The sequence below is a fragment of the Coturnix japonica genome, chromosome 12 (genome assembly GCF_054131305.1).
Source record: "Coturnix japonica strain WE chromosome 12, WE-NBRP24, whole genome shotgun sequence".
In the NCBI taxonomy this organism is placed as follows: Eukaryota; Metazoa; Chordata; class Aves; order Galliformes; family Phasianidae; genus Coturnix; species Coturnix japonica.
Genome location: NC_140674.1, coordinates 17,296,373 through 17,310,875, shown reverse-complemented (window position 1 = coordinate 17,310,875; position 14,503 = coordinate 17,296,373). Strand labels below are relative to the sequence as shown.

The 14,503-nt window shown below is 46.7% G+C and overlaps 1 protein-coding gene across 16 annotated transcripts in view; it reads right to left on the bottom strand.

The window, feature by feature from the left end:
* Positions 1–14,503, bottom strand: part of TBL1XR1 (TBL1X/Y related 1) — a 375,211-nt gene that overhangs the window by 69,201 nt on the left and 291,507 nt on the right. For 3 of the 16 annotated variants that reach the window (XM_015871582.2, XM_015871590.2, XM_085513254.1), the window contains exon 1: positions 10,292–10,586. The exons of 3 other annotated variants lie outside the window; for them this stretch is intronic. The gene's annotated coding sequence lies outside the window, so the exon portion shown is untranslated. Of the gene's footprint in view, positions 1–9,555; positions 9,776–9,862; positions 10,139–10,291; positions 10,587–11,014; positions 11,124–11,391; positions 11,504–14,503 lie in introns of those variants that run through there. 10 more of the 16 variants (XM_085513246.1, XM_085513245.1, XM_085513244.1 and 7 more) reach the window with 10 other exon arrangements.

The window sequence follows — 14,503 nt, the reverse complement described above, 5'->3', positions numbered from 1 at the left end:
AAGCAAAGGCTACTTTACTTAAAACTTCACTGATTTTAAGGACACAATGAAGCACTTCAGACATGGAGACAAATATTTGGTTATAGGAAAATTTAAAGAATGCTACCCACTGTTGTCATCATTTTAAACAGTTTGTTTTTTATTCCCCAAAACATGTGGCACCCAAATTACAACTTCGCAAACGTACCTATGGCTGGCTACTTAAAACAAAAAACATCTGAAACATTAAATGTAAATCTTTCCACTCAAACCAAGACTGGAAAACTGTCAGCCCCCAAAACAAGCTCTATGGAGCCTTAATGCATCTGCAAATGGCTTACATGCTAAACATGACAAGCTAATTCAGAACTAAAGGGAAACCCTTTCCCTCACCACACACACTAATATTTTTCTTTCCTGGAGGTTGGATCACTTCCAGAGAACCTGAATCGACTTAAATAAAGTGATAATATACGTCTTACAAAGGACACGTGGACTGCCTCAGAACACCAGAAAATGGTTCACCAAGGAAAGGAGTTCACTCAGCTCTTGCAAAGATACCCAAGGATCGCACTTAAAAGCATTTATTTTCCTTTAATTTTTATCAATTAGGACCACGGCAACTGTTCTATCTGCTACAAATGGATTACGCTAAACAGGAATACGACACTTCCATTCTGGAGTCATTCCAAAAGATGTGAGCGCACTGTAAATTCATTCTTTTAACTTCAAGCTACGCTACCCAGCGAGTATAAATGCTTTTCCACAATGTTTAAGGGATTTATTTCAGTGCTAGCGGGATTTTCTTTTTAAATTAACCAAAAGATACTTCTCAGTGTGGAGTACGGTGAGAATAAGAAAGAAGCCATGGTACAGAAGTATGTTTTACAATAGCAAAAGGCACTTGTAGACAACTTTGTGTGCTATTCCCAAACTGAGGAGATCTCCCAAATTCAGTTATTTGGGAAGTTATTAAGAAAGAGCAGGTCAAGTGGGACAGTAACCACATGATGAAGTACACATCACTACTTACGCCCATTCTACATACACACAAATGCAAGCAGCAAGGAGGAGCACTACATACAGAAAGGCCATGAAGAGCACACACCAGTGTCTATGAACACTTCATATGACACCCCATTGCCCCCCCACTAAGGACACAAACACACCTAACTTCATGAACCACGCAGCCTGACATAACACAGCTCTGCACCATGCATGGACCACCAAAGCCTTTTACAGTGTATAACCAGGAGGTCCCCGCAATGGGACTGTATGGGCAAACTGCAGCAGAGCTCAAAAGAGGCCTGAAAACTTTACACAGTGACCCACAATAAGCATTCCACTATCATACAGCACCCGCATCAGTGCACCAAAATCTTGCCATTCATTCTGTATTGGAATTGGGGTAGTATTTCACAGACTGTAAGCCATCACAACGGGAGGAGCCTTCTATTGCTGGGGTAGGCAGACACACAGCTGATGCTGTCACAGGCAGGCAAAGCAGCAGCCACAGCCACCAGCACCACTCTTCATGCATCTCAGTAACACCTACCTGCAATTCTGATCTGGTGAATGCTGTCTGTACCAAATACACTGCAAGGATCAGTTTCAGAAGAGATTGATTATCTCTTGAGATACTTGAGATTATCTCAAGCAAGGCCACAAACTAACAACAAGAAAAACCAAAGAAACATATTTTAAGTATTAAAAACACAGGACAACCAACTACATTGGCATTATTAGGATGTGCTACAAAGAAACTATTGTAGACAGACTAATCTTTCTGGTCATCCCTAGGCAATTTCAATGGGATTCACCCCAGATACCACTGGATGATTATATCCACAGCTACGTTTGCTCCTGCAGCAAGTCCCTATTGCATATATCCTAGCTAGACTACATATATCCCAATTATAGGAATTCACCAGCAGTAAGAGCAATTCAGAGATGGTCCATGACCCGTTGGCTTCAGTAGATGAGGCTCACTATGACCAAGAGTTAAGGGACGTGGATGTGGAAGAGTTCCAAGAGGAAATCTGTTACTGACACACTCAACGCACACCTCGCATTCTTTCAGCCCAAGCACGTATGTGCCAGAGGGACAGTATGAGCTCGTCATCCATAGGCTGCATGGGGCAACAAGCACAACAAAGTTTATGACCCATTAACCTCTTATTTTATGTTCTGCAAAAAGAAGTTAATGAATAAAAAAAGCACTTTAAAAATCAAGCAACGGAGCATTGCATATATTAGGCTGTTTCTGGATTAACTTAAAACATGAATTCTCCAAAGACAAGCATTCAGCTCTGAAGTCACAGTTCTGCAAACTCATCTGTGCAGTGCAGGACAAAGGCGGCTGTCCGCACGTATCAGCTTGCAGTATCAAAGCTATATTTGTTCACCTCGAACAATGGGGCATGTGACTTGTCAGCACTCCCCACAATAAACACAATAAGATAAGGCCGTGACTGATTTCATCACGACTTTGTTTTTGTTCATTTCAAGTCACAATGCCAGTAAAATTCATGGCATGAAATCCTTTATTTCACAAAGCTCACCTCGCAGCGCACTGAGCTTTCCATTCAAACTTCTTCAGCTCCTTGTGCTCTCGCTAAACACCCATGCCAACCTCCTCTAAAGCCTCCCTTTGACTTGAGCAAGCCTTGGATCGATGCTTTACGTGGGAAGCCAGGATTATTTTTATCAATTAAAGGCCCTGCCAAACCCTGTCGGCCCCATCTCCTCTGCCAGCAGCAGTCAGAGCTCCTCGTGGCACCAAGGGCTGCACAGGAGGGGCTGCTCCTCTGTACATGCTCAGCTGAAGGTGGGAGAAAAGAGCAGAAGAAGCAAAGTGGGAGACACAAAAAGCTTACAAGGGAAAGGCACAAGTCTGGAGCAAAGCACTGACTGAGGAACGGACGGGAGAAGGTGAAAGAATAGTCCAAAACCACAGGAGCAGAGAAAGAAAAGAAGGAAATCAAAACAAAAAGGGGGAGATTAGAAAAACAAATAAAGACTTAGGAAGGGATTACAATGAAACGACGCAAAGTGCAGTGACTGAGACAGAACCCTGTGTACAGCAGCAAAACCTGCAACAGCACACAGGGAAGTGGAAGCAGGCAGAGCAGAGGGCAGGAGCCTGCAGGATGGGGGGCATCTTCATGAGAAGAGAGCAGCACAGCCCTGCACTACTCGTGTCAATTAGCGGGGCCTCATAGGATTCCTTTAATGATACACGACCACAGTAGCACCAACAGTGCTCTCCTATTCTTCTGAGCTAACAGATAAAACCAGACAGCCATGGGCACACAGATGTACATTACAGTTCCAAACTTTCACCATTTATAGTAATATGATGCAAATGAAATCTGATTAATTTGATCACTGAAAACGTGTTTTTGAAAACATTTCTTTCCTTTCACTTGGAAAGCTCCATCCCAGGAGCAGTTACACACGGCAGCAAGGAAAGCAGGGAGCACGTGAACAGATGTACACACCAACAAGGTTCTGCGTATTTAACACGCTGAGGAGCAGCAGAAAGCTGTATTTATCAAGGTCCAACGTACACAAGCTCTGATGCTGGCTGGTTGTTTAGCAGAACAGAAAGCAACAGTCTGAGTGATGGAAGCACTCCTGGGTAAAGGCTGACACTTCCCATACCTGCCAAACCTCTAATAGCAAGTCACCAACAGCACCAAAGAATTAGCTGGAACACCCTTGGGCTATTTCAAAACTCCTTTGCGCCCTCCCTCCATTTAAAACTCTGTTTAGTGTTTCCACCCATGCAAACAGGATGGTTACAAGGGCAGCTGTGCCCCCCAGTACACCCATCCCAGCTCTGCTCCAAGCAGAACACCGTGGTTGGCTCAATGTGGTGATAAGGTGATGGGAACCCCCAGCCCGGCACCTGCAGAAAACAGAGGGTTCAATTCTAAGAGATAAGCAACACTCATCTGTTCTGCCAGAAAACAACACACCTGGGTGCACAGGCACCCAACAAACAGCCACGGAGGGATCTGACAAAACACTCCTGCAACTGTTTCCAATGCATCTTGTACTGTACGTACTGTACGGAAGAAGCTTATAGAAGCCCTTGATGAAATAGAAACAAATAACCCATATCGAAATAACCTTGCATGTGCAGACAGCAGAGGAACCGACTACCACAGCCTTTGCCAACAGTACAATAAACACATTGATATTTCTAATGTAATCAAAGGCCATTCAGAACTTGCCGTGGAAGATGGTAACAGACATACAAGGCATTTTTCTTACAACTCAACCACTTGAGACAAGTATTTACTATAATGATGAAAGCTGTTAAAAAAAAAAGTTGGTTTACATTAATCAGCTACATTTAGATATCCGTTCCTGCTATCAGATTGAGCTTACCAGAACTGCTTAGTAGGCTGTTTCACTCCGGCTTTCTTTTCTAATTGTAATTTAACATACGGAGGTTTTGTATTGCTACATTTTCTCATCTCACACAGTGCTGGAAATTTACGGCCTAACCAAGATACGCCAGATTGAAGTCATTCAAGTTGCGTGTTTGAAACATGGTGTAAAATCAGGTTCCACATCTCCAGCAGCAAATACTCCCATTCTAAAGGGAGCACAGGCCCTGCACCCAGACACCTCAGGTCTGCTGCATCAGCCATGGGAAGCAATTTACCTGTTGCTACACAACGTGTGTTTGTAGCGCAATTCATTTCATGTCAACATTAATAGATGGTTTGACAACACTGTTCTTCGTTTTCCTCCATCCGCATCTGTGCTAACTTTGCTTTGAAAGTATGTTACAAAGCATTAAAAACCTGAACAAACACAACTCCAGAGTAAATATGTTACAGATGCACAAAAAGTCGCCGTGGCAAAATTCCACATTTTCACAGCACACTTCCTAATTAAAATCTATCGCTGATAGTTTGTGTTTTAGGAATGTGTTTGTGTTAACATCCAGGCAAAAAAATCCTGCACTGGAGAAGAATGTTGACATCCATACAAAAATTAGCTGCGATTCCTCATTTAACAGCCATGTTCCCTTTGCAGCACATGGCAGCGAAGGACACGCTGCCAAACCGAAAGCACCAACACTTCCTTTAACCTAGCACAGGACAAATAAATGCACTCCAACAGCTTCTATATCTTGCATGCCCTACTTTTTTGACCCAGATCTCTTGTTATTTCCCCCATAGGTCTACGCAATAGCAAAACTATTTTTTCCTACAAATTTAGACTTCATCTAAAAGAGGTAAAAGTTGTCATCGTTTCTGTGAGCTCAGCAGACCCACAAAGGGGGGAGGGGCCCAGCAAAAAGACTCAGTTTAGATAAAATCAATCGGTATTTTAACGTAACATTTTCAGCCGCACTTAACGCTGCCAACCACTGAAACTAACAGCAACAATTCTCATCTGTCCCAACACAACTGCAGGTTAGACCATTCCCAATGATAAATGAGAGGATATTTAATATTTTTATTACTCTTCTTCGAGGCTAAAATGTATTTTCAGAAGTCACGCTGACACTCAAGCACCCATCAGTCCATCCCAAAACACCCACAGCTCACTGCACTTCCCCTGGGCCAGCCTAGAAGACTTCTAGGAATCCAAGCGCCCTGTCCTTGCCTGGTGCTCACAGGGAACCACCAGGGGACAGGAATCTACCCCACGTGTTCCTGCCGTCAGAGTTTCCAGCTCTGAGCCTGGTGAGAGGCTATCCATGGGCCTGAACTTTTAACACCGTTAATGTCAAAGGGAGGCAACTTCAGGGACAGCTTATATATCTACGGCTCCAAACCCTGACAATTTCGGTGGTTCAGGCACCACGTATTTATTTACATATGTAGTAAATATCTGACCTGTAACTCATAACCTTGGGAAAACGCTCCATGACTCTCCTGAGCGCTTCTACAACAAAACACGTCACACAGTCCCAACTCACGCAACCTGGAGTAGGTCACCAGCTGGTTCCATGGCAGACACGTGGAAGGGAACAAAGGCAGGGAAGTGATTCAGTCCTCCTCCCAGCCCAACAACGTGTTAAAGGAGTCCCAGCACAAGCTGCAGACAGCTGCCCGCTGCCCAGCCACGGACTGCACCGCTCCAATGACCAGAGCAGCGCCTCCACACCTCCAAACAGCCAAAATAACTGTGTGTGTGGCTCTGCACAGAGCATGGGATGTGGAGAGTCTGTTACGCATGTCTACGCTGAAAAAGAGACTGAGATGTATCTTCAAGAACATAAAAAGGAGAAAAATGTTTTTTCTTCAGGTGATTCTAAATTTTTTAATGCCAGATGATATGAACAAACATGACTGCTTCTTTGCAACACGGAGTCTCAAGAATTACAGCAAGAAACAGAAGGCAGAGCACCCAACACGGCCTTTACTAATACAACTCCCAGAAACAGAAACTACACCCTGTTGGGATTTTGCAAAAGCCAGCAAGCCATGCATGAGACTCGATGTTTCGAGATTCTGAGCGCACGTGGTGACTGCCAACTCGAAACGCAACTGTGGGGACTCAGCATCACTGAACACACAAGCGTATCAGAGCCCTGCTGCACAGATGTGGAAGGGCCCCTCGCAGGCGCTGAAGCAGGCAGGCACACAGCACTGCTTCTGAAACAAAGTAATGCCAATTCACCAGGCACTTCTATCACTACTTCTAAGATAAGAACATACCTCAGAAGTCTCAGCTGAGCCAGCAGCTGGACATGTTTTCCCATTCAGCCACACAAGCTCCCAGCTGGGATGACCACTTGTTTGTTATCAAGGAAGAAGTTTTTAAGGCTCCTTTGTGGTATAAAAAGGAAAGACCAAAGGATGTAATGGAACCAACGTCATGCTCGATTCCAACATCAAGGTTTCAGAGGATATGTCAAAATACAGTTCTCCAGGTCTTTCAGGAACAGAGGAAAACTCAAGTCCCAGTTCAAACACGGCCATTAGAATTCCATGGCATTTTGTATATGCCATTTCAGCCTTCGTGAGAAGAATGGAAAGGGCCTTCCTGTTATGGCACAAGGCAGAACCCTAACGAGAACACAGCTTGGAGTTCCCACACAAACCAGCAGTGATTTCCAGACCAGAATTCCACATTTTATACCCAACCCACCCCCTCTCCTGCAATGACAGCCACGCTGCTGCGATCTCACTGCTTCTTACCTCAATCCAGCTAATTCAATTTCGCTAAATTAAAAGGGGGGAGGGGAAATGGAGCCAATATATTCCCCTACAGTTTCATCTGCAAAAGATAATTCTTATTCCTTATTTCATTGTCATACTTTATCTCAGAGGAAACCAATTATGAGATGAATAAGGCGGTCTCCATCCACTCTGTTTGGTATCACTAGATGAACTTCTTCCTAGTAAAGTCACTCTTCTCATTAAGCTACTTCACAGAAATTAAGACCATCTAATTTCAGACCACAGTGCTTGGAAAGCTGCACATAGTGGGGACAGGAATACCTGAATCAACAGCAGGAACATAAGAACAGTTTCTTCAACACTTGTTAACTTGAAGGTACGATATTAATGCTGCAACGCAACATGAATACACTGAGAAGAGCTGTCAATCATCTTTGCTAACAGGAAGCTATAGATATCTCTTCACCTAACACAAGTATTTAAACTTATATTAAGAAAATGAGCACGCAGAAAAGCTCTTCTCCTGTTCATCCCTTCTTGCAGGAGGCCCTACATGGGCGCACTGTGTGCACACGCTTTCACTTCTCTCCCAACCCACAACTACTTGCATGAGCAGATGGCTACAGCTTTAAGTACGCACGTTATTGAGGACTATGCTACATGCACACACATAAACACGCTTTAAGGGTGGTCACTACACGGGGTATTAATCACAACTCTCAACATAAACAAAAATGAACGTTGTTAGAACTTAGCGGTACTTCCATACAACACGCTTCAGCACCTCCACAGCCTCCACATCTCACTCAGCAGCACAAGTCCCCTCCTCACGGCACCACAAACCCAAATGGCCAAGGGCCATGGAGCTGATGGGAGAGCTGGCTAAGCAGGCATGAACTGGGGCTCCACATGTACTGAAAGGTGCTTCATTGGCCATGCTTTGGCCTCCCCAGAACACTGAATAGCACTTTGATATTAAAAAAAAACACCAGATCAGCATCAAGAAAGAGGCACACCCCACAGCGCCTGTCACTAATGCAAAACACACTCATCTGTGTGCGACTCAGCAGACATCTGTGGAGCTCATTCAGCCCAGCTCGGCTGCTGATGTGCATGAAGTTGTGTGTGTTTCTTTACAGGACTTCCTGACTTCTGCACAATTATATCCTTGTAGGATGTGGGTCTTTATTGCCACTACTAAATTTCTAACAGCAAACACATTCTGACTCGAACGTGAAGTCCATGTTAAATTAAATTCCGCATCCAAAAATCAAGTTAGGTAAAATAACTCAGTTTGCGTTGCATTATTTGGGTCTGTTCTTCCTAACTAAAAAATATTACCTGAAAACAACATTATAAGCAATTTTGACCATATCCCCTAATCCATCCAGAGCCTCTTTATGTATAGGGCTGTAGCACTTTCTAGCATCAAACTCTTTCATGATAGGGACAGAACTCTGAAGTGCTGTTCCTGGGTACTTAGCACTTCCATGATGCCTTACAACTTCAAAGCGCTGCACAAACATCAATAATTACCATGGAGAGTAGAACTGAAAGTACCTACATTAAAAAAAAATGGGGGAAAAAAAATAAACGTAACTACCTGTTTGAAGGGGATAAAAGCTTAAGCAAGAGAACCTAACTGTAATTACGACATTCTTTATGCTATCAACACGTGCTATGGCTGTGCATATTCATATGAACACAAAATGATGAACTTCTGCACAGTGCTGGAAGAAAGGCAACCCCAGCTCCTTCCATACGCTTGTATTGCACTTCCATCCCATGGAGGGTGGAGCGAACATTGCCAGGTGCTCTGTAACACCACGTTCCCAAGGCACAGCACCGTATCAGCCTTTGTTTTTATGGAGTCAACTCCATGCTTCCCAAAGAACCCAACAATGGTGACAGTACGAGGTCTCAGGTGACTTTAAGAAGATAATAGAGCACACTGCTGTTCCACCAGGCCTTAATCAACAGCAAATAAATGGCTACAAGAAACCACAAGAAGTTTGCTACTTTGATACACAGTGAGTCCACTCGCATCCTATGGACAACCAACACACCAGCAGCTCCTCTTCCTCTGGCCAGCAAGAGCCTCTCGCTCTCTCCTCCACAGATGATCACACCAAAGTTCAAAGACACACAAAAGGGTTTGTGGGATCAAGCCTTAACAAAACAAGTTCTGAAAGAACCGCTCACACAAACACACCCAAAGGAAGGCCCCAAACCAACCTCACGGTGCTGGGCCTTGAAGCTGGCACAAGCCAAGGCCCCAAAGCACTGCACCCTCCCCACCCCCAAGCAGGAGTAGCGTCCAGCAGCACAGCAGAGCCCTGGGGGTACAACCAAGGGCTCCATCCACACTCAGTGCCACGGGACACTCAGCCCAGAGCTCCCCCATGTCCACTCCCCCCGATCGCACCTGGCTGAGCACACGGGATCACGTCGCGTGGTCACCCCATAGATCACCCCAATATGATCCACACCGAGCGGAGCACGAGGCGGCCGAGCACAGCGGGCAGCGCTCACAACTTCCCTCACAAACTTCTTCTCCGCGACCTCCGCTCCCAACTTCCCGCACCGCTCACGTGCGGATCCCGCACACACAAACTTTCCTCCCGAGACCCCGCAGCCCCAAGGCCGGACCGCCGCCCCCTCCCCCCCCCCATTACCCACCACCCCGGGCCGGGCCCTGCGGACCCCCCCCCGCCGCCCTCCCGTCCCCGTACCTCCGCAGCTCCGCTCGATGCCTTTTTTCCCCCTTTTTAATGTATTTTTTTTTTCTCCTCTCTCTCTCTTCTCCCTTTCCCCTCCCCCTCCGCCAGAAGTAAATATGTACGGAGGGGAACGGGGAAGGAGGGGAGGGGGGGAGGGGAGCGCTCCTCTTTACACAAATCGAGCTAAAAATAGGCGATCCGACACCCGCCTCGCCACGGCTCCTTTATTTAATTCACCCCCCCAAAGCCTCAACGCTGCGTTTAGACCCTAAAAACCCCCAAAACGAGGCCCGGTGGGGGAGGGGCGGCCAACAGCGCGGGGATTGGGGGAAGGGACGCGGGGAGCAGCCCGCACCCCGTAACCACGCGAACCCCAACCCCACGCCGCCCCCAAAACCCCACGAATAGACCCCAAAGCGGCGCCCATCCCCCGGCTCTTACCTGGGCGGCGGCGGCGCTCCCCGTCCCCGGGAGCGGAGGCGAGAGAGGAATCCGCCCGCGTCCGCCTCTCCTCCTCGGTTGTTTTTATACGGCCATAGAGACAGACGGGCACATGTCTGTGTGTGTACACACACACACACCAGAGAGGGTATAATCGCTTTATTATTATTATTGTTGTTGTTGTTTTAAGTCCACGGCGAGAGGTTAAAAAATAAAAATTTAAAAAAATAAAAAATAAAAAAAAAAAATGGGGGAACAGGGGAGAAAAAAAAAGAAAAAAAGAAAAAAAAAAAAACACCACACACGGGAGGAGGAGGAAGAAAAAAAAAAAAAAAAAAACCACCACCACGCAGCCACCAAACAGCGCTGTGATATTCAATTATATCCCGAGCCAGAGCGGGGGAGGGGAGGGTGGGGAAAGAGGGGGGATTAGAGATTAAGTCCCGAGGAAGGAGGAAAAAAAGTAATATCTGTGTATGTGTGTGTGTGTGTGTGCGCGTGTGATTTAGATTGAGGAGGAATTGAGGCAGAATGTGAAAGCTGTTACTAAGGGAAGGAGCCAAACGGCTCGGAGCAGCCAACGGCTCTCAGACACTCCGCGCCGGGAGAGGGTGCCCAGCCGCACGGAAATGGGAGCGGGGGGAGCGGGGCCGCCGGGAGGGACGGGAGAACGGGAGGGAGCGGCGGAACGGGGCCGGCCTGCTGCGGCCCGGCACAACAAACCTGCGTGGGGCGGGGGGCGGCGGCCGGACCCCCCTCCTTCCCTCCTCCTCCTCCTCCTCCTTCTTCTTCTTCCTCCCTTCCCCTCCTCCCGCTCTCCAGGCAGGCGCACAAGGGGAGGAGGGCTGCGGGGCGGCCGCGTTGGGGCCACGGTGGGAAGGGGAGCGGGGCGGGGAGGCCGCCCGCGGGGTCAGCAGCTCGGGCACTGCGGCCGGACGGGTATCCGCGTTATTCGACCAAAGGCCTTAATGGCGCCGTGCAACTGCAGAGATCACGGCGTGCTCGGCTCCTGTGGCACCGAGGATCCGCACCTCTCGACGCCTGCGCCCGTTTTCGTTTTGTTTGATAAAAATAATACTCGCAGTAATATCATCCCCTACCTGCGTGATGCTCGTATTCAGAACACGGAGCTGTTTGTCATTTCTGTTGCGGGTTTGTTTGTTGTTTTGTTGATCAAACCCACGTTTATCACTGGGCAGCCCTTTCCATCACGCAGTGCTTTTGCAACAGCATTTCGTGCTCTCGGGCATTGGTCCAGCGCTCATGGGCACCGCAATGACCGCAAACCACCACGGGTCCCACTGCGGCACCAGGTTCTGTATGGTATCCCACCAACACTGGGCCGAAACACCTCCACATCACCGCCCTGCTGCAGAATGTGCTTCAACCAGGCCTGGCACAATAGGACTGTGATCACACAGGCCACAAACGTAGCTTCTTTTTGTTGAATATCTCAAAATTACTGGAGAATCACACTCATCCTAACTCCAGAGCTAAGGGTGTGTTGTGCTCACATCCAAACACAGGCAGATTTCACTACCTGAGCTTCAACTCCCAAGCAGATGGGACTCTTCTGCTCCATAAAATAGTGATGAAAGCACACGGGGTGGGTTTCCAGGTGCAGCATCACCTCACGGTGCTCGTTGTTTAGGGTCACGTCCACGGGCTTCTTGTTTTAGAAGAGTAAGATTGAGATTTTGCAGAAGGCAGGTTGTTTGCATCACAAAATGGTTTAATTCTGAGCGGGCCTTCAATCCGTTTGCTTAAAGAAGACTAAATTGCAAGAGGGAACTGAGGTCTGTAGGAAGCTGGGCAGCGTGTTTGTAATTGCAAACCACTCAACCTTTATTTCTGTAATAACTTTGATGGCAAAGCAGACAACTTTCTCTTCACAGTGCTGGTGCACAGGCTGTAAGGATGCAGTAAGTTTATGAAGTCCAACACCAGAATTTCAGAGGTTGTTGTCACCCGAAGGCAAGACGTGAGTTGTTTGCTGAAGGTTGAGAAACGTAAGAAGGGGAAGAAGAAGTGGTGAGAGACTCACTCGCACCTTCCTGCGTTATCATCTCAGATGTGTCCCTGCTTCTAAAGGAGTTTAACCTCCCGGTACTCGGAAGGACTTACTTCCTAGTTAAGAGCAGATAAGGAGTAACAGTGGGTGGAGGAGGGGGGAATGGGAGCATGCACGTAGCCTGAGGCAGAAGGAGAGAAGATAAGGGACTTGATGTAGAGGACTGCCCTGAAGGAGGACGTGGCAGGAGCTGCAAAACATCCACAAGATAGCAATAGGAGATGTAAGCCCAGAAACCAAGGAGGGAAAACCCCTCAAGTGTGCCTTGTTTGGCCCACAGAAACTGCAAACATTGCCTTCCCATCCATCTGCCGAGCAGCGACAACATGCTGAGCTGAAGTCATCTGGCTGAAGGTTTCTGTGGTCTCCTGTTCACCAAATGTTCAGTCACAACTCCGCTGTGCCAGGCTTTCACTTTCGATTACCACGCACTGAACTGGTGATTACCTGCGTGCATGTTCTGCCCTGCAGGATCTGTGAAGCGCATTCTGGCAGATGTACGCTGCAATAATTTCACCCCTTCCATTTTGTTCCATTTTACCTTAATTTACTGCAGTCCCAGCTCAGTGAACACCTCACGAGCCCTCACAGGGCATTACTTCGTTTTGCTGCTGCTTTCCACGGTCTTACCAGCTCAACTTCTGGGAAGTCCTCTCACAGCCATACTTGTAAGGCATATCCTTAAAATAGCTGAAATGACTCGTAACAGTGAGAGCTCGGCCTACTGAGCGCATACAAGCAAATATTTGCAATAACTGGACCGGTGTTTGCACAGCACCGAGCACACCGCCTGGACTCCATAAATAATAATACTTGGCACTCACAGAGGGGTTTCCATTTTCAAAGCACTTTAGTCATAACCCTTGACACCTATATGGCCTTTTACATCTTTACAAGAATTAATTAATCCTCGCAGTGTCCTGTGAGATAGGTATGTGTTGCAGTAATAACAATAACAACAATTAATAATTCATGCATTCTACTTGAAAATCACTTCAGGGATTAAAATGTGTCTGTAATACTACGGGGTTTTTTTTTTATTATTAACATTTTGCAGCAAATAATAAAATCCATGGTATTGTGTTAAATCTGTATAGTACTTAACCATAAATCTTCTACAGACTGGGACGAAGCTAAAGGCCGAGTGAGATGCCAGAACATCAGCAGGAATTAGATTACCGAGTTCAGAAAAGCAAGCTGGAGCCCAGTCCACCACGCAGCTTAGGTGCCAGAACGAAACTTCCCATGTATGGCAGTGCATAAATAAATACGAGCAACCCAGGAATGTTCTTCGTTCATTTTTAGCTCTTGTTTATGCAAAGACTCTCCCGGTTACAGCATGCATTGTATTACCCTGTGCTGCACGAACACAGCACCAGTGATATGCTCTTACTGGGTGAGAAATGACAGTGACTCAGCAGCGCATTGTGCAATGGGGAGACCAGGGACAAGTCTGGCCAATACTGGGGCAAACTTTCCCTCCTAAAAATTACCATACTGCCTTTGATATGCAGGCGAGTGCCAGTTAAACCTGATATTTAAACAAGTGGGGCTGAAATCTTGTTGGCTTTAACAGAAGAAATGAGCTGCTCCCACCGCACCTGGCTGTGGCTTTGCCGGCACGGGGGGGACGGTGCCTATTGATGGAAATGGAAGCTCACCACTTTGAGATGCATGGAGCGGCCATTAGCCACATGGTCACAGCATTGCTGCATTCATGGCAGAGTTCTAACTCCCATCTCGCATCCTGCAATGGCCGAGCAAATCCAAACTTGTTTTATTTTAACAACATTACGAAAAAGGGTGCGGTACTGGCAGCTATCACACACCTCTGAAGTTTCAAGCGAGACATACCTGGCTGCAGCTTGAGATCAAAACGGATTATCTCACGGCACCAGGATGTGGTTGCAAAAATTCAGTGTTTTAAGTGTCATCGTGATTCATAAAACAGTCTACATTACGTGGTATAATTACTAAATAAAAGTACAAGCACTAAAGGCGCAAAATCTACTAGATACTTACCTCTATCAATATCACATCGTATTTTAACATTTCCTGGCAGCACAGGAACGCAGCCAATTTGAAGAGGATTCCTTTTTCTTGCCAATCCTTAAGCCCCTGCTTTTCTCTCATTATACCTA